Source organism: Gambusia affinis, linkage group LG11 (assembly GCF_019740435.1).
Source record: "Gambusia affinis linkage group LG11, SWU_Gaff_1.0, whole genome shotgun sequence".
Lineage (NCBI taxonomy): Eukaryota > Metazoa > Chordata > Actinopteri > Cyprinodontiformes > Poeciliidae > Gambusia > Gambusia affinis.
The window spans coordinates 13,816,695-13,837,153 of record NC_057878.1 but is presented as its reverse complement, the minus strand read 5'-3'; positions in this window follow the sequence as shown (position 1 = coordinate 13,837,153).

Here is a 20,459-nt window from a genome sequence, read left to right as displayed (position 1 = left end):
GGCCCATAATATCACTTCCACTTAAAAGCAAGATTTATTTCAATCTTTAAGGGACTGATAATCCCAAAGTCACATTTCCCCCCCAACAAGCTGCTTTAAATGCCTGAACTTTCTGTTTTGAATTTTATTTAATTCTCTCATGCTTCATGTTACCTCTGTGAACTGTGAAGGAAAGGGAGGCTTTTCACTAAAGCGAGGTCCTACAAAGAAACAACACCAATCACCATCAATCCAGTGCGCTGGTATCCGGTACCCAAGGAGGTCTGAGTACCCCCCTCCTCCCCTCCCAGTCCAATCCAGTCTTTTCAATGCTGGCCAAGTGGGCAGTTCTCACTGGTTTGCTTCATGGTCAAACAGCTATGGCATCTTCCCAAGATGACAAAATCAATAGAGGCTGAAAAGCAAGCAGTTTTACCAATCAACTTTAGAACTAAAATGATTGTGCTGTTATTTAATATGTTTTCTATTTTGATTTTAACACTTGAACATTTTTCTAAAACCATGTTTCATCTGCTCTACCCGTCATCAACTGTCAATGTTAAGTTTTTCATATGTTATCTTTTTTTTTTCTAACTGTAAATGTCTAAGTGGCAAAAAGATTTAGTCACTGAAATAGACCAAATTGAAACTTGCACTAATTTATCCACACATAAATTAGTAAATCTCCTTCACATGAAATGTGCTAAATTACTACTGTCTAGCAAAAGTCCTGTGATTTCTACCAAATAACGTATGTTTCCTGTAAAGCAAAGAAATGTCAATCAATATCTGTGTCTGTGTTTGGGAGCTGCAGCAGGTCAGTGTGTCTATGAGGGAGCTGCTGAATAGAGGATCTGCATGGGAACCTTCCAGCAACGCACTAACTGATACAGCAGCTGGCAGACAGCAGGCATATTAGTGGACGACGTGAAAACAAAACACATCAGACAATGTCTTTTAATCTGTCATTATGCTTTAGGCCCATGCCAGGTCATTCACGTAACAACACAATTGGTATTTTAGCCCCTAGGTGGACTCTGATTCTAAGGAGGTTCATCTTTACTACTGTTGTTTCAAGGACCAACAAGGTGGTTTGGAATGGATATATTTGAAACTAATTTTACAGTAAAGGCAAATTCAGTAAACCAAAACAGATACTTTGAACTTTTTTGATGTGCCTAAACATCTATTTGGTGACTGGATATGTTGTTAAACATGTAAATATTTTGTTGTTTAAGTCAAACACTTCCCATAAATGATTGAAACATTTTTATTAGAATAAGAACACTTCTGATGCACAGTGCTACTTCTCACAGCGTGGGTACAGCCCTTTGTGGAGAGTTCTTCTGTCTGTGGGGTTTCTATGGCTGATTTGATTTCTGCCTGTGGTTTAATAAAGTTTATTTAGGTTAATTAGCCACTGGATGTGACATTTTATAGTTGTTGGTTCAGTGTGTCTCTGTGTTAGCTCTTTTATTGAGCTGGTAACCTGTCTAGACCAGGGGTGGGCACTCCTGGTCCTCAAGGGTCGGTGTCCTGCAAGTTTTAGATGTATCTCTATTCAACACACCTGAGTCAAATAATTAGGTCATTAGCAGGACTCTGGAGAACCTGACTGCACTTGGGAGGTGATTCAGCTGTTGGATTCAGGCGTGTTGGACCAGATAGACATCTAAGAGTTGCAGGACTCCGGCCCTCGAGGACCAGGAGTACCCACCCCAGGTCTAGACTGTGTTCCAACTTCTTGCCAGATGGGATCTAGGATAGACGCAGTAAAAAAAATAAAGCATCCATGGTTCACCCTTGATGCTCTCACTTGATAATAGAGGAAAAGAAGCAACCAGGTGCTATCAATCAAAGACAGCTTCCACAACTCTGAACATCTCTAGAAAAACTTGCATAAATACATTTGCAAGATCCTTTGAGAAGCAGTTGTTGGTTCCAGTCGATATGTGAAGGGTCATCATACCATTTGAAAACATTTTTTTATTTTAAATTGAAGAATTAGCCTGATGCCGTCTGCCATGTTTAGCAAAAACTAGCACATCAAGAGAAATTGCTTTTCCAACTCAAGCATAAAAGGGGAGGGATGATGATTTGGGTTTATTTTGTAGCCTGGGCATCTACACAACTCTGCTCTGTACTACATTATCCCAGACTCAAATGTAAGACCACCTTTCTGACTTATGAGGTTTTGCCAGATTTAAGCTATCAACAGGACAGTAGTTCAAGACACATTGGGAATTTGACCATGGAATGCCTGAAAAGTAAAATGGAGGTATGGTAAAGGTCCAGTCTTAGCCGTGATTGAGATGGTGTAGGTTACTGGAACCTTAAAAGATCTGTGGAAAAAAAACAGAGTTCAATGAACTGGGAAAATGTTGTAATGAAGACCTATTGACATTCCTCCATATTGTTATGAGAGACTAATGAAGACATGCAAACATCTACTTATTGTTGCCAAAGGTAGCTGCTCAAATTGTTAATTGGTTTGGAGCACTTTGTTTTTATTGTGACTATATAAAATCAAGGAACAATTCTTTAAACCGAGACTTGTTACCAGACAAGGCAATGTCAGAGATGTGGCAGAAAACAAAAAACACTATGGAGAGAAATAATGAGTAACAGGAAAAATAACATAAAACCTTTTAAGAATATTCAGGGGTTTTCAGCTTATGTATTTATTCCTTCAATTGATTATAACAAGGGCAATGTCCAATTATATCATATTGACAAATACAACAAATAAGTCACAAACATAATAGCAAAAATCCTACCAGCAATAATTGGAGACAGAGCTTTTCTATGAGCATATTCCTGGCTGTACTTTATGTTGTGTTCCTAATTAAGAGTAAGCACTATGAAACAGGGTTGCTGGCAAGCATTAGGAGCTAATTGAGGCAGTCCTGTGGCACCTAATTGCAAATAAAGAAAAGCTGCTGAAGCTATACACCAAACATAACAGCCACTATGGCTACTAAGCACTGGGAAAATTGCAAACACTGAAAATGGGCTCAAAATGGGAGGTAGTTTAATGTGTGTCGAGAGCAAAGTTGGCAGTAGATCAAAAGCCACAACAATAAGTTGGACAACTGTGGCCTGCAGACGATCTTTAATATGTTCCTTCATCACGTAGAACAACCGAATTTTAAAATCCCCAAAGTTTTAAAAAGAAAATAATAGTCTGAGATGATATAAATATAAACAAGAGGCAAATTGTAAGACTTCCATCAAGTTATTTTAAGAGTTCCCCAGAGTTCCAACTGGGAATTTATATGACTCTGGTGGACAAATGTGGTAAAGATTAAATGTAATCAGTTCTAAAGCTTTTCTCTGGTGATTAGAAAACAAAATGTAACCTGAATTAAAAAAAACCTCCCCTTTCCTGTGAGTTGCAAAGTTAGTTTTCTGGATGTGAGCAGAAAAGAGCTTAAAAGGTCGTTCTTACTTTCAATTTCCAAACTGAATGTATTCCAGCTCGAATGTTTTGTGGTTTCTTCTGCGGGCAATTATTTGTACAAACAGAGTTTTCATCCATAACATGGTCGATTTTATCAGTAATGGATGGAACAGAGGTTTTAGTTTGAGTTTGTTTGAGTCATCACTGATATAGAGATGTAAAAGCATTTTATGCTCTGACAATATCTTAAGACTTACAGATATGGCTTTATTTATTTTCAAAACTAAAATAATCCCTGTCAGAGTCTTCAGAGGCTGGATGCGCTCCAATCTCTAATAGGGTGGGGTACACTCTCCAAAGGTCAGCAGAAGTTTTTGGACACTCATAAAATGAGTTCATGCACATTTTGACAATGTCAGCTAAAGTAGGAACACTCAATGGAAGAAGGAACCACTAAATTTATGGGGATGGATGTGGCTAAACACATAGTTTTGTTAATGCCTTTACAGACCTTGAACTTTTTACCTTTTGTCATGTTACAACCATCAACATTCGCTTGTTTTCTTGGGATTTTATGCGATAGATCAACACAAAGTAGCACAAAATTGTGAAATGTAAATCATTTAGAGGTTTGAAATAAACAAATGTGAAAACCAAGAAACTCAGAACATGCTAAAAATGAAAGGTTTTGGAGACTTTTAAAGCAAGGTTAGCCTCTTAAACAACATTCCAAGCTGTTCCCCAGCCGTTATTGGAGAACTGTTCAATCTATCCTGCAAATAGAAAGAGCAAGACTCAACTGCAAACTTGATCTTCAGACTAAACTTACATCCTGGAGTAGGAGAGCTTTAATTGGAGAAGCATCCCAGAGCCTCATGGTAACCTCAAAGTTCTGCAAATATACATATAACAATATATCAACAGTATATACCACTATGAAGGAGCTTCAATGATCCACAGCTCAGGGCGGCCCTGGTAGAAATATTGTTAGAGGCCGCAAAAGACTTGCTACTGAGCAGATGGTTCACCTCCTGAACAACGATTTTAAACTCACAGCCAGAGTCTTTATCTGACTAATTTGAGGCTGCTCTTCTCCTTTTTATGTCTTTACTTATGTCAGAGAAAGTGAATTACTGTAACCTTTTAAACGACCATCCCAGATCATTTTCTCTGTGATAAAATTCCTGTCAGCTTTCTGCACTGTAAAAGCAAATTGGTTTATATGTGTTCAAGTCCACAGCTGGGCACTTTTAGAAACATAAATATTAATGTCTGCAGAGAAATTGTTCTTTAATATGCAAAAGCCTTTGTCAACTACATGCTGGGACACTGCAGGTATGGGTATAAGTAAACAACGCAGTTGAAAATGGGGGAAAGAAAAGCTAGGAAACCAGCTTTGACCTCATGTGGATTACTGTGGGGAATCAACATCTGGTTTTCCATTTTAGTAAAAAGGTTGAAAACATTGTTCCACTGCCATCTTAGGGGAGTAAGGGAAGAAAAATGTTGTACACGTCTGTTTAGAAAGTCTTTTAAAAGATGTTCAACTGTTCAGCTTCTCTGTACGCAAAATACAAGTTCTGCTTCATGCTTATCAAACTTGCATTTTGTCAAGTTGTTTTTGTGAACTTTGATAGTCTTTGAGTAAGAGATTAGTGACAGTCAAATTTCAATTGTTGTAGAAGATATTTATGGTCAACATCTGTTTATTGCAATGCGTGTCTTCAGTAGAGGAATTGTGGTGGCCAACTCCAGCAGCTTGACTGGGGGTGATGAGCATGTAAGCAATGATTGAGAAGAGCTAATACAATTTCTTAACCCTTAAAGCTCTGGGCTGATGCCAGGAACAGGGTGCAAAAGTAACTCTAGACTATTTTTTTTTCCTCCAGTGCTTATGTGGTTTGAGACGCATGAGAAAATTATTTTCACATTCATTTTCTGAATGAAAATCACTTTGGAGTAGCATGATTCAAACTTCACACTCACTGGAAAACAAAGCAGCAATGTGACAATGCTGCTGGTGATAATTGGGTCACTGGACCTCATAATAAAAAGAAAAAAAAAAGAAAATGTTAGTTATACACAAAATACAATGGAAAGAAGGGTAGCTTGGGACATCTACTAAACTGATATGAAAATATGGACCAGATGCAGGTGAAAAATAGCTCGAAGTTGCCCAACACAGAGAGGACTGTAAATTAATTAATGTGTACAAATGCAAGCGGCATATCTGGACACAAACCTGTGTCTAAATATGGTGATGATATAGAAAAATGATGATTCTCAGGTTGTGTGTGTGTGTGGAAAAACGTTTTCGTAAATGTGATAGCAGACATAGACAATAATATTATGCTGCCATCTAGTGGACAATAAAATACTCACTATGACATTAATAAACTGCCAGACCTTTTATTACAGTCCTAAATACATTTAATAATAATAGCAAAATAAAAATTACAAATTAATAATAATAATAATATGAACTGTTGAACTCTGAGGTAGAATTCAGCAAATCGCTGGTTCCTCAATTCCCCAAATTAAATAAGACACTTGAATCAGAAAACAGTTCAAGTGTTTTGAGAGAAGTAAATGGATTGGCATTTGTATTTATATGTTGTGTTACCTATATCTAATGTCTTATTTTACACTTTTTAATTGTTGAGCTAGATTTAACTACAAATAATGTTGAGGCTTATATTTTTTAGTAGTAACTGGAAAATCAGCAGAGAAGTGATTCTCACCATGGATTTTTGGATCATTTTTACAGTGATAAGTAATTTTGTTGCAGTTATTATCCATTCATTTAGCTTTGCAGGATTGTGACTGAAATATCGTCACAGACAAATTGCACTCAAACTGTTAAGATGTTGTGTTTAGTAAGTGACTCATTCTGTATCATGACTGTCGAAGACACATTTTCTATTGTTTTGACATATGCATTATCATATAAATCTTATTAAAATAGGATATTACTTTAACCCTAATAGAATGGCACAGAGTGTAGTCAAACAAAGTGGAGTCAGCTCCAAACATAACATTCTTGAATCAGGAATGAAAGCCCGAAAAAGTGTTTGCGACCGTAATTATTAAGAATCAGACTTTCAACAACTTTAGTTATCCTAGAAGTATTCAGAGGTGTATGATACACTTGCTCATATTGTTTTTATACCAACAAATTTCTTTGAAAATTGAAATTTAATACAGATCTTTTAACTGCTTTGTCATTTTTAGTATCGGTTCATGGATAACAGGTTTTTAATCCACAAAGTTTGAACAACAAACTTTGTGGATTGTGAACAATTTATAAAGTAAATAGCAGAAGTGGTGGTAGAAAGATAACGCACAGGTGAAACAAGTGTGAGCAGTTTGAACTCTTGTGCTTTGGGTCTCCATTTTTATAGCTTTAAAATCTAACTACGACCTACCAGAAAAAATTAAAATAAAAGACACAAAAGTAACATTATTAGAAATATAGCCTCAGAACAGTGTTAGCGGTGAGGCAATATTTAAAGTAGGTGGAATTATTTATGACTGTATCAGGGAGGAATTAGCTTTGGGAAACCTGCAAGAGGCAAACTGCAGATTCACTCAAAGACAAAAAAATGTAGAAAGTGTGTACATAAATATGAACTGAAGTAATTTGTGATTCATTATTAAAAAAGAATACTGGTCATTCTTAAAAATAAAATATGCCAGAAACAATTTGAAGCACTAAATTCTTCACAGCCAGAAATAGTAAACTATACCTTTTGTTGATGGTTCTTTTCTCTTCTTGAGAAATCACCAGTCATGCAGGTCGCTCATTGTCTTATTTTACCTTTTTCTCCTACATCAGTGTTTCATGCAATGGTTTGTTTCCCCATTGAAAGTAATTTGCATGAATTTGAATAACTATTGGAAGATTATCCCCTAAATGGATTCATAACTCTACATTCAAATTCGGGCAAATTGTGTTAGCAGAGAGTCGGCAATTTATGTGCTTTCAGTAGCTTTGTGAATTAGAGTACTGGGTATGCATTTACATAGTGCAAATGCAATCAAACAAACTGGGTAAACAGTTTAATAAAGATCTAATAAATTTAATAAAGGAAGCCAATTATATATTATCAAAACATAGGAACTACTAAATAAACAAATCTAAAATCTTACAGATACTGTTGGACTAAAAACAAATTCAATTAAGATTAATTAAAAACTAAATACATTTCTTCCATCAAGAAACAAAATCAACACTGATTTTTTTTTTAATCAAAAATTAAAACAACTTCACTCTAATAAAACTAAATCACATATGAAGAGAAAGAACAGGAAGAAGTCAGTAGAAGTAATAAATACACAAAACAAAATTAAAAACCGTGTGAGCATTTTCCAGCATTTGCTTCAAATAGCACAATATTAGCTGGTTATTATGGAGAGCCACCTGCTGGCAAACCAATTAGATTTTCTAAATAATTCATTACTTTTGTATCTTTCATTATCACTGTAGATTATTTTTCCCTCTGGAAGTGAAACTGCCAGAATCTAATTTCTTCCTGGTTTCCGAGAGCCACTCTAACTGCATCCCTGTGTGCTGGCCAAAATCAATGTATTGAACTGCCAACCATAAATATCTGTTACAACAAGAAACGTTTGTTATATTTAAAGACAAGAAAGTCAAAGTGAATTGTGGCACCATTCAGGCTTTATAAATAATAAATCATATCATCCATTTACCAGTATACCTAATTGCACCCACCAGCCTTGGATATAGTTGTTGCTGCTCAGCAAATACAAGTGTTTATTTGTGTTCATTTGTAATTTTTCATTGATGATTTCTTTATTTGTGATTTTGTTTTATGTGGCAGAACTGCACAAAGAAGAACAGGAATGTGTGGCAAGGAGAAAAAAAGACATTAATTATTATTATTATTTCTTAATTGTACAAGTGCGGCATTAAAAGATGGTGCTGTGGCAAGGCAAGACCAACATATTACTTTCTATCTTGGATTAAAAAAAAAACTAAAATCACCCTGAACACACAGTTCCCACAGTAAAAGCCAGAGTTTAGGGGGGAGACAGATGGTGCTTAATAACGAGAAATCCTAGAAGAAACCTGTAAAAGGTTGCAAAAGACTTGAGACTGACAGTTTTTCACCTACAAGATAAGGAACCAAAACATACGAATCTACAATATAATGGTTTATTCATGTGTTAGAATGGTTCAGTCAACCTCTAGATTTAAACCTTGTAAGATTTAAATATTGATGTTTGCAGATATTTTCTGTGATCGAGCTCGAACAACTTTGCAAAGATGACTCCTAGAAACATATTCTCCGAAAGGCTTGTGTGAAAAAAGTAGTTCTGTTAAGTTTGGGGGCTTTAATACAAATGTAGACTACAGTTTTCAGATATTAATTGTAAAAGTACATTGAAAGTCGTGTATCATTATCTTTTCCTTCATTGTTATGTGCTATAAGTTGTGTCGGTCTATTACATAACCCCCCACTAAAAAAAAATTTTTTTAAAATTTGTGGTTTTACTGACAAAATTGTGAGTATTAAATGCACAATTCTGTTACGAATTATGTCCCTTTCAGCAAACAGGACGTAATTCCCATTAGTTTTGCACAGGATACTGCCGTCAGGCTCTCACTTCTTGTTGTCTCGCTTGGAAAGAGAAACCACTGTGAATTTTATTAACACATTGTGCAGTTTTGCTTTTACACTATTTGTTATTTAGGTTGACGACGCTGTTTATGCACTCTAGCCTGCAGCTCCTTCGCATCGTGGGGAGCTCGGCTCTCACATTCATAACTGTGTGGTAGATTCCCGTTTGCTGACCTGGTAGGAGCAAAAAGCCATTACCAATTTTAATTATTTTACCAGTCGCTTTTGAATGCTGCACTGATTACAGTTTTATTGCATATGTGGCTACTCAGAAAACACATTTTAAAAAAATATATCACATTTTATTTCTGTTGTCCTGCTTGTTTGGAGGAGTTGGTCATATTCCCAGCTCCACTATATTAAAAATACAGGAGCTCAGCCCACTGACAAACACCCAGGAGGTTCTGTTTCATTAGAAAACAGACCCAACAGAGTTGAATGCAATGAGTTCATCACTGAGGCTCACCCTTATCGATCTAAACTCAATACAGCAACACAGTGACAAATGTAGACTTCTCAGGCATGTCAGAGGCTCTCAGATAAACTGTTAAGTACAAAAACAATTAATTTTGTAGGTTTTGTTATTTTTCTTGCAACCTATCGTTTCTAAACAGCCATCAGTATAATTTTACCGTCTCTTTTGCATGCATACGCCATACACCCCTGTAATGGGCATGATGTTAAATATGCATTATTTTAATTGTTTTATTTGGGATGGTTTGTTTTTAGGTCAGTGTTCTTATACTTTCTGCAGTGCTCTTCCAGGACCACGCAAGTCGCAGAGGAGTGATGTTCTGCTGTCAAAGCAGCTCTCAGGATGCCATCAGTGACTCTCTGATCATGTTGTTTGCTCAAGAACAGATGAGGGGTTTGGTTGTGACACTGCAAGGCACAGCGCAAACATAGGCTCAGTGAAAATCTTATTTTAGACTTTTTAGATGTATTTGAATCTGTGACTAAAACGGGACACTGAGAATGTACCAAACAAAAAAAATTATATGTATCTTTAGATAATCAAACAAATCTCAAAACTACAAATATGGCTTAAAGGAGTAGATTATATTTATGTAGTTGTAAAACAGTTTTTCTGTACATCGAGCATGACACAACATCAAGGTCATTTGACTTCATGGGAATAAAGGAAATGTTTATAAAGCAGATGATTAAGAAAACACATCTAAGGCCTGAATCTCACATAAAGTATTTTGGAAAGGATTATCTATTGATACCTAATGTGAGAATTACAACAAAGTGAGGCATCACTTTCATATTATGGCTCTCAGTAGTGTAATGGTTGTCCTGAAGATGTGAGAGTTTACACATTCATAAAAGCAAACCAAGATAAATTTATTTGACATTCAGAATCACTATATTTCATTTATTGTAATAAGGTAAATCTTTGAATTTCACTATTATTAGATGTATTCTTTCTTGTTATATTGAAATATTTTCAGCATTCATGATGCATCTATTTATAATGTATTGTACTTTGGTGTATTGTATTTTGCTCATGGTATTAATAATAATGGGAGATAATGTTTTAAAATTTTATTCAAAAATGTAATATGTATTTGTTACTATTTTAAGATCTTATTGCATATTTTTATATGCATTCCATTTTGCTTGCTTATTTTCACATTAAGCCTGTCATTTCTAATAAAAAAAACATTTTTAGATGTAAAATTTTAAACATGAAAAATGTTACCGTATTCTCTGCACATCCAGTATAATTTATAATTTATGCTTTGTCACTTAGAACAAGCTGACAAGTATGGTTCAATTTTTTTTTATGTATATATATTTTGTTTATTTTCATGAACATTGATATTTTTAAACTAAAATATTGAGCTCTCTTCTTGGTCTTGTCTTTTTGTCTTGACTTTGTCAGCTTTTCAACCCGACTACATGTGCCTCTACCTGCAAGAGGACAGCTCTCAAAATAAAACAGATCAAAATCCTGTTTTTCCTGGTTGGCATTTTAATGCAGTGCTGCTGTACATCGCCTGACATTGTGCATTTTGAGATTATCCTCCTTTGAAACCTGCCAGATCCTGGCTGGCTTTAGATTATTGACTCAAGCCAAAGGAAACTGCTCCTGATTGCTACTCTGCAGCTTGATGAGAATAGCTCCAGCCAATCAATACGTCCATTTGTAAGGTAAATTCTAATTGGAAATTGTTGCCATTTGCATCTGAACTCAGAGCAGAACCAGCGGCTGACACAGCGGAGCCAGAAAGTGCTCGTGGCAAAAACCAGATAAGCCATTTGTTATCTCCCTCATAAAGAAAAATCAAACAGATTCCTCAGCTTATGTGGCTCCCTGTTTCCTCAATATATAGCCGGTTTAATTGTGTTCGCCAGCTGAAACGCTCTCAGCTTTTGAGGTTTCGTTCGTCATCAGAGAAATACAGCTGCTCCAATCCGCTTATCAATGTGTGTCTCTGTGATGTTCCCATGGAAACTGTGTTTACTGCCCCACAGTGTTCTAAAAATGGTTCCAAAAATGATAAGAGAGCTAGTGAGAAGACAGGAGCAGAGAGATGTGATGAACAGTGACAATGACTGACACTTTGACAGCTCTAAACCACTGCATATTGTCTTTGTTACACAAGAGTTTTTACTCGCATTATTTAGACTCAAAATTATTTTCTCATCGCAGTCCAACTAATTTTGTAAAGGGTTTAAGAAATTAGTCCACTAGAAATATCTTTTCCGCTCCATTTTATAAATCTTATTGGGAACTTGGCTCAATAGGCTTTGTTAGCGTATGAGCACAAGCTAGAACTACAAATTGCAAATCGAAAATGAGATTGACCTTATGTCAGCCTGTGCTCAGTATGAAGTCTAAATAATGGGATAAAAAAGTCTGCTAAAGTCTGCCTCTAAAAAAAATTGTCTTGAACAAGAAAATGCTTTATATGTGTTTCTTTTTTGTTCCTGTAATTCTCGTTACTAAATGACTAAAAACGATGTGTTAATTGTGTTTGGACTTTTTAAGCATATCTGCTTTTTCAGCAATAAAAACAAATAAGTATATGTAAATCATGCAAGTGTAATACAGTAATGAGTTCATAATGACACAGTTTCCCATGTTCCCATGGAAATAGCCTTTGGGCTAAATTTATTGAATAATATTAATTTGAACTTTAGAAAAAGAAAGTTTGAATATTTTTTTAACAGCTCTTATCATTTGGTAACAATCATTTTCTGAATCTCTGGATTATATTGCCATTTTATTAGTCACAAAGTAAAAAAATTTTAGATTATAATGGTGGAAATGCTTTTGTTTTTGATAAGAGAAAAGACGGGGTTGTTTTATTTTAAATTATGTCAATTAAAGCTCTGACCTCTGAGTTATAAAGAGGAAAGAATACAACAGATGTGGCAGTTGTTAAATAACCAGGCAATTTAAAAGTTTTTACATTTATCCACGGATGACTTTAAAGAGGAAAACCTTTTAACTTTATTTTTGATCAAATATATACTGTACTGATGATTGGTACATAATTCAATTTTACTGTGCTTTGCAAAAGTTGAGAGGCTTTACATTACCTCACATTACAACATATTTAATGGATTTTGCTTGGATTGTGTAGGGACTGCATGCGAAAGATTAATGAAATAGAAAGAAACGAATGTATGGTTTACAGATGTACTTACATCTGAAAAATGTGACATGCATATGTATTTAGCTCCCTTTAATTCAAACATTAAAAGAGATAAAATCTGGTGCAATCAATTGCTTGAAAAAGACAGTTTTGAACATTTCAAGTGTAAGAGCACTTTTCAATGTGCCACATGAAAACAGAAAGGCTGAAAACCAGGCAGTACATGGCCATCTGCAGACTGACTGACCGAGTAAGGAGAATATTAATCACAGATGTAAACAAGAGGTTATGTGCTTTAGGAGAGCCTTAGGTGGGATAAACTGTTAATAGAAAGACTTGTATGGCGGTAAAAAGTAAGCCACTGTTAAAGGGAAACTAGAAGAGGTTCTGTTGACAAAACAAACATGTTGAAGAAGGTCTCAACACCGCCAATGTAGGGCAAAAATTGAGATTTTTGGCTTTATGCGAAATGATCTGTGTGGCAGAAAACTACCATGACCGACTGCCCTCAAAGTCACACTGACATATGGTGGTAGAAGCATCACACTGTGAGGATGCTTTTCTTCAGCATGAACAGGGAAACTGATCAGAGTAAATAAAAAGGTAGTTGAAGCTCAATATAGGTCAATACAATATAAATCAAGACTACGATAGGTCAATATTTAAAAACTGTTCGATCCTGACTTGAGACTGTTCACCTTCCAACAATCATTAACATACAGCCAGAGTCACACTAGATGATTTGTTAGACTGGCCCAGTCAAAGTCTACTAAGCATTTGTTCATATCTGCTCTCTGTTCAAAATTATGGAACCTGATCTATTTTGCAAAGAAGAATTGGGGATAAATTAGACGTTAGACATGCAAAGCTGGGAGAAATATGTGTGTCAAGACTTACAACTCTATAGTGGGTTTATAAATATTCACTCATAGGACATAATATCTCGTAAAAAAAGGAAAGAAGACCTAGGGGTGGTCCAATTACTAAAATATTCATACTGTATCTGTGTCTCTATGAGCACTCAAAAACGTTTCTTTTAAAATCACACCATGAATTTGTTACTGGTATTGAGTTTTTTAACTGAAATCTTACAATCCCTTTTATAATTGTATCAAGAACCAATTACAGCAGCTTGATTTCCAGTTTCATAGATCAAGCCCAGTTTTCCCCTTTGTCAAAGTAAATACATCCATTTCATATCTTTGTGCTCCCGTCTAATTCTTCGATTTTATACTTGTAAACAAACCATTTTTGATACATTTACTTAATTCGCCTACATAAGTTTATTTCTCTGTGTAGGTAAATACTTTCATGCTGTTATCAAGCTCAACAGTGACAAAAATGTTCATTCTGACATGTAATTTAATCTAATTTTACAACATTTCATGAAACCTTTGTATTCCACCCCCAACTTTATAATCAGATTAGAGGCCTCCCTTGCCGCTTCTCTAACGTCAGTAATAACAAATATTTGAATATAATTTTGAATAGCATTTTCTTGTGGAAGCCTGAAGTTTAATAATACCAGTTAATTTTAGCAGAATTTGAGCAACTTTGGGTGCCTGTGATTACACAGTACAATAATGTCAGTTTTTTCATTGTCAGTGTTCCTATTCTTTTTTTAAATATTACTTTATAGATAACACTTTATAGAAAGAAATGTCAACAAAATAATATCCTATGTCCCAGATGCATTTAGTAAGTAAAATCAATTGCAACACGGAAGGGCATAAAAGTGTGTAAACTGTTTTAGAGTTGATGCATGCCATATATTTAGTCATGAGACATTGACTGAGATATTTACCACATTCAGTCAGAAAGCCGAAAGATGCCATTTTAAATGTTTAATGAATTAAATGTGTCTAAGGTGGATACCAAGTCACTTTCTGAGTGAATGGATCAGCTGCTTTCTTAAATTAAACCAGCTTCATTTGATTGCATCAGCCACTTTTAATGTGTTCCTTCATTGGATAAGCAGCACTCTAGATCATTTCATGCAAACATAACATATCATATATGTTCAACCTTACAAGCTTTTCGACTGTTTTTCTGCACATACTCCACTATATGATATGAACCATGATGTCCATCAGCTTGTTTTTACACAGCTGGTTGGCGAAGGAACCATTTATATTTGAAAGTATTACTTGTGAGATGACTTTCCTCACCGCAGTATTATAGATGCGTAAATTCAACAATTATAAATATTTACCAGTGCACTCTGCATTCTGGAGATTAGTTTTTCCATTAATATCTTTATTTAAAAAAAACTAAATGCTGCACAGCTAGTGTCCCTCTTGTGGGTAATTGGTCCCAAAACACACATTTAAGCTCCTCTGAAAGGGGAAAAAATAAACTGATGGAAACCAGTTAAGCAATTGAATTGCATTCAGTCTTCAATGCATTCTTGCATCACTTTGACAGCTGCACAGCGAGACAAGCCTGCAAGCTACAAATAGATAAACTGTTAGCCAGTGTCAACATGGAAGCAGACGCTGGCTGGATATAAAAAAATGATGTGCATTTGTGCTTCTTCTGGGGTTTGGGCGACTGCACAGACACGGCAGCTCAGGGGAGACGTCCCAACATGAAGAAGCGTGACAAATTTGCTGTCGCTTGAACAATAATTGCTTAAAAAGCTGGACAAAATTGTTTAGTGTATAAGGTGATTTTCTTTTTTTTTTTTTTTTTTTGCATTTGTTTTGGCATTGCTTATGTTTTTTTAAGCTTCAGGAATGTGCAGAGACTGGGTGGGTGTGCAGGATGTATGGGAGGTCTAGACACAGGATCAGTGGTTTTTCAGTGCTCAGTGATGAGGAAAGGCTCTGTGACTGTCAGAGCGCTCCCACTGATAAGGGAGAGCTGTGATTGGCAGATGAGCCACAGTGAAGACCACCACTGCTCCCATCCATTTCGCCTGCAGGAGGAACACAGCGAAAAAAGCACCCGCATCCCCATAAGCTTATTGGGTGTGCGTAGACCTTGTGCTCTCCATGACCTTACTGCTTCAGTGCTGCATCTAGAAAACAATCAAAAAATATTGAACATATGTCTCTGTTGCAGCTATGATGTAAGAGCTGTATAATCTAACCGAGTTTATCGTTCTCTTGTGTGCCACAGACGCCTGGAAATGGCTTCATTTTGCCTCGACAGAGAGCTTATGATAATTGCATTGAGGGTTTTGGCGCTGGAGGATTCTCAAATCCTCCCCGACTCTTTAAATATTCCTTCATTAAATCCCGCACATTCATCCATTCCACCTCCACCACATGTTACTGCTCTGTATCCCTGCTAGGCCTAGGACAAGTTCCATGAGTTGAGTTATAGAGCAAAAAAGTCATTAAGTAGGATAAAGATACAAGGAATCGATGGAGCAATGGATTCTCTGCAGCTTTCAATTGTCTCCAGTCCAGTGCACAGGAGCATCAGGGTGTTAAAGCCTGCTTATTGTTTCCAGGTGAGCTCTCCGGTCCGTCAACAACCTCCCAGTAACTGAGCAGGGATCGATGACTGTTCAGCTGTTTTGTACATACAGTACATGATAAATTTTCTTCAACACAGGAGCTGCTGGGATGATTTCAGCTGTGAGAAATACTTTTTTTTTTCTTACGTCACTACAATTACAACTGTAATGCCCTGTCACCTATAGTATCTTAGCTCTATTCTCAGTCAGGTGTGAGAATTTACTGCAGCCGGACTAAATGCAACAGGTGAACTGCTACTGGCATTCAAAATGTGAATCTTAAATATTTAGAACAAAACCTCTGAGATGTAACATTTGAAACAATTCTTTGTGATAGTAACACTCTATTGTAATGAACATGTGCAGTGTCTTAAGCATTTGGGGTTTTTTTTGTTTTCTTTTTTTTCAATTTTTTACCATCCATCCATCCATTTTCTGTTCACCTTTGTCCCTAATGGGGCCAGGATGGTTGCTGGTGTCTATCTTCAGCTACGTTCCGGGTGAGAGGTGGGGTTCACCCTGGACAGGTCGTCAGTCTGTCGCAGGGCAACACAGAGACATACAGGGCACACAACCATTCACACACACACTCACACCTAGGGAGAATTTAGAGAGACCAATTAACCTGACAGTCATGTTTTTGGACTGTGGGAGGAAGCCGGAGAACCCGGAGAGAACCCACGCATGCACAGGAAAAACATGCAAACTCCATGCAGAAAGACCCGGGGCCGAGAATCGAACCCAGGACCTTCTTGCTGCAAGACAACAGCTCTACCAACTGCGCCACTGTGCAGCCCCAATATTTTACCAATGATTTGAATCATTAATACATTACTTTGTATCCATCAACTGATTTGCAGATTAGTTTATGGATTAGTTCTTCTACCTGAGCTGTGGCTCTCAAAAGCTCCTCCAGTGTTACCGTAGACCTCTGGGTTGCTTCTCTGAAGTCGCTTTGAACTTATTATGCTCACATCATGCATAATAAGTTTAAGTTACATTTTATGTTTTCCGTTTAACTAGGGGACTTCTGGTAGCTTTGAGTTTTGAATTTTGAGCAAAAGGGTTTAGCAGAAATTGTCACAAACTTCAGATTTTAGTCATTTTGCTCCTGTTTCACAATTATGCACAACTTTGTGTTGGCCTATTGCAGAAACCCTAAAAATATATTGAAGTTTGAGGTTGTAACTTTGCAAAAAGTTCTCAACGCATGAGCACGTTACCAAGCCACCGCATTGTGTAGCCAAACTACCTATCCTTTTTTTTTTGGTGTGTGGGCAGCTCCATAACATGCTAAGATTTTAATAGCTATGTGAGGACAGACAAGCGCTTCCAGTTGAAAGAATAGCTGTGCTTTTATTCCCTCCTCTCACAAAGAAATAGGAAGGCAAGCATCCATCTCTCCCCTCATTAACACACAGATTCAACTTGTTCTTCTTTAATTATTTGACCCACCTGGCCTGAAGTCTTTCCTCACAGAAACTAATGGCCAATTGAAGCGCCGGTGGGCTGTCATGACACAAAGATGTGCCAACTGCAGCTGTCTTAGAAAGGAGAATAAGGCACTTGGGTGCAAAGATGACTGTCTCTTATCAGATAGAAATGTATTCATTAGAGAAGATTTCTGGTTTTAAATATGTTATTTTTGCCGTCGTCCTGACACCGTGACATTTGAGCCATCCACACATGAAGATGGTGACGGTGTTGCCCCACATAATAGGTCAGATAAGGGTTGTTTTATTTTAATCAAAAGCAAAGAATTTGTTGAATAATTAACTTGGGCATTAAGCATTTATGCTTGGGAACATGCCTTAGAAGAAGCAATGCTCACAGCTTCTGTTGACATGCAGCTGTTATATCCCCAGATGGGGTGAAAAAAGTCCAACATTTTCAAGCATGAGAGCCATTCTGACACTTGTAATTCTGTCAGAGAGAGGAAGATTACTTCACCTCAGGCAGGGATGATCTGCTAACTGGACAATAACCAAGAATCAGGCTGAAACCTAATGTTGCCCGGGGCATGTGGCAGCGGTGAAGCATGAGAGGTGTCAAGAGGAGTCTCACAGCACAATGCTTGTGGTTGGGGAGTTATGAATGAAATTATGATTTCTTTCCCCTCTGTTCTCGCTATAAACTGCCAGGTTAAAAACAATTCAACTTGGGTTATGTTGTTTCCTGGGTTGTTTCAATGTCTTTTTAAACATAGCTCAATGTTTTATGTTTTTAATCCTAACAGGTAGGTTTAAGGGACTAACATTAAATCAAGCAAAGAGCGGTATGAAAACAAGAACTCATAAGCAAAAAATATTCATTGGTACATCTTCTATTTCTTCTGTGTTCTTGTAGGAGAGACTCTCTGTATGTGCCAACAACTGTAACTACGCCTCCATAAAATTCTTTCATTATTTTTAGCTAACTTATTATGAACAAACAGTTGCATTTGTAGTGCAAAACTGTTTCCCTATTAAGCCCTCTAAATCGTTCTTAAGAGCGATTTACTTTTGATTTGCTATACTTCTTTTTAAGAAGTATAGTTCCTAATGTAAGCTCACAGTTCCACCAGGTTTTTGGTAATTGTTGCTGCTGCTAGTCTGTAGGAGGTGACTGGCGAACTTCCGGGGGAGAGATGCTCTGTGAGGTGAAAGCTCGGCTGGAGACTGAAGCGCCAAGGAGGAGCTTGGTGAGAGCAAACATTTTAGATTCAAGGATTTCTCAAACAAGCATGAAAGAATCAAAGCAACACTCCGGGTATGTTTTTGATGAGGGAATAACATTATATCATCATGCAAAGGTAAAAGAAAAAGTCGATCTTTCATCCCCGTTTTACAAAACCTAATAAAGCTAGAAAATGTAAAGACTGGATAAATGGATCAATTGAGTCAATCAACATTTTACATGTTTACAGACTCAGCGAGACAGAAGCACGTGGCATGTATGGGAGTGGAGATTTGATTGTGAAAACATTGAGGAACTTGCAGAACCAAAGATTAAAGAACTAGAAAACACAGGGAGAACAAAAGCAGGATGGAGTGATGAGCAATGAAACCATGGAGATCAAGTAGGCAGCAGGAGTGATAATAGGCCGAGAAACCAGGTGAGAACAGTCAACACAGTGCAGAGCAGCTGGAGGAGAATGCAGGGACCTGAGAGCAGGATGACTAATAGGAGAGACTGAACAGAAACACATCAAACTATTTCAGACTTGAAAGTCAACCTCACTTTTAAGAGTTAGTTCTGACTTTCAAGTCAGAACTAACTCTTAAAACTAACTCTTAAATTCTGACTTCAAATCAGTGACTTAAAAGTCTAAATAAAAAAAGAAATGAGAACAAGACACAAGAAAGAACATAAAGTTGTACATGTTTTAAAAAAATATGATGTATTTACTGAATGCTATGATATTGTGAAATTTTATACTGACCCAAGCCTTTAGCTAATAGTTGCTACTAAGCTGAAAGATGTATTTATTTTTGTTGAAAACTGATAACACCGAGTGTTTGGTCTAAACTACCCAACACCTGTCCAAACAGCATCAGCCTAACATCAACTTAGGATTTGGGTTGAAGAAATAACCAAGCAGTCATTGTGTGTGTAACTTTAGCCGCTTCCTCCACAGCACATACGTGTTTGTGTGGAGTGACTCATTCACGCCTGTGGTCCAAGAAGCCTCTGAAACCCACTCATATTCCGAAAAGTGTCAGCTCTCCCACCCAACCTCTGTATTGATACGTCAGGTTTGCATGCATACAAACTAGAACTAAAATTACTGAGTCTCTGTGATGGTGGCCCACTAAACCTGAGCTCCTCCAGCCTGAGGCTTCTGCATATTTCTTGTCGTCTGCATCAGTGACAGCCAGTCGGCTCTTCTCCGTCTCACTCTGGGAGGCCAACCTTTTAGCATTTCCAGCGATGTGCCTTGGAAATCTGTTTCCAGGGCAACTGGAGTAGCAAATACTCTCAGAGTGGCTTCTCACTGGTGTGTTCTTTGTTTATACCACACATATATATATATATATATATATATACATATATATATATCTGTGAGGATGCCTTGAATCACAGCACAAAAGGGCCACAATCCAAGACATTCATAATCTGAAAAATACATATTTCCATGATGGATGAAATAAAACTATTATAAATTCATTAACTAATTTTTTTTTTTTTTAAGTATCAGTCTTTAGAGAAAGGAGCTAAATCTGCATGAATGTATAAAAAATGAATGTATAAAAGAATGAATGAATGAATGAATGAATGAATGAATGAATGAATGAATGAATGAATGAATGAATGAATGAACGAATGAATGAATGAATGAATGAATGAATGAATGAATGAATGAATGAATGAATGAATGAATGAAT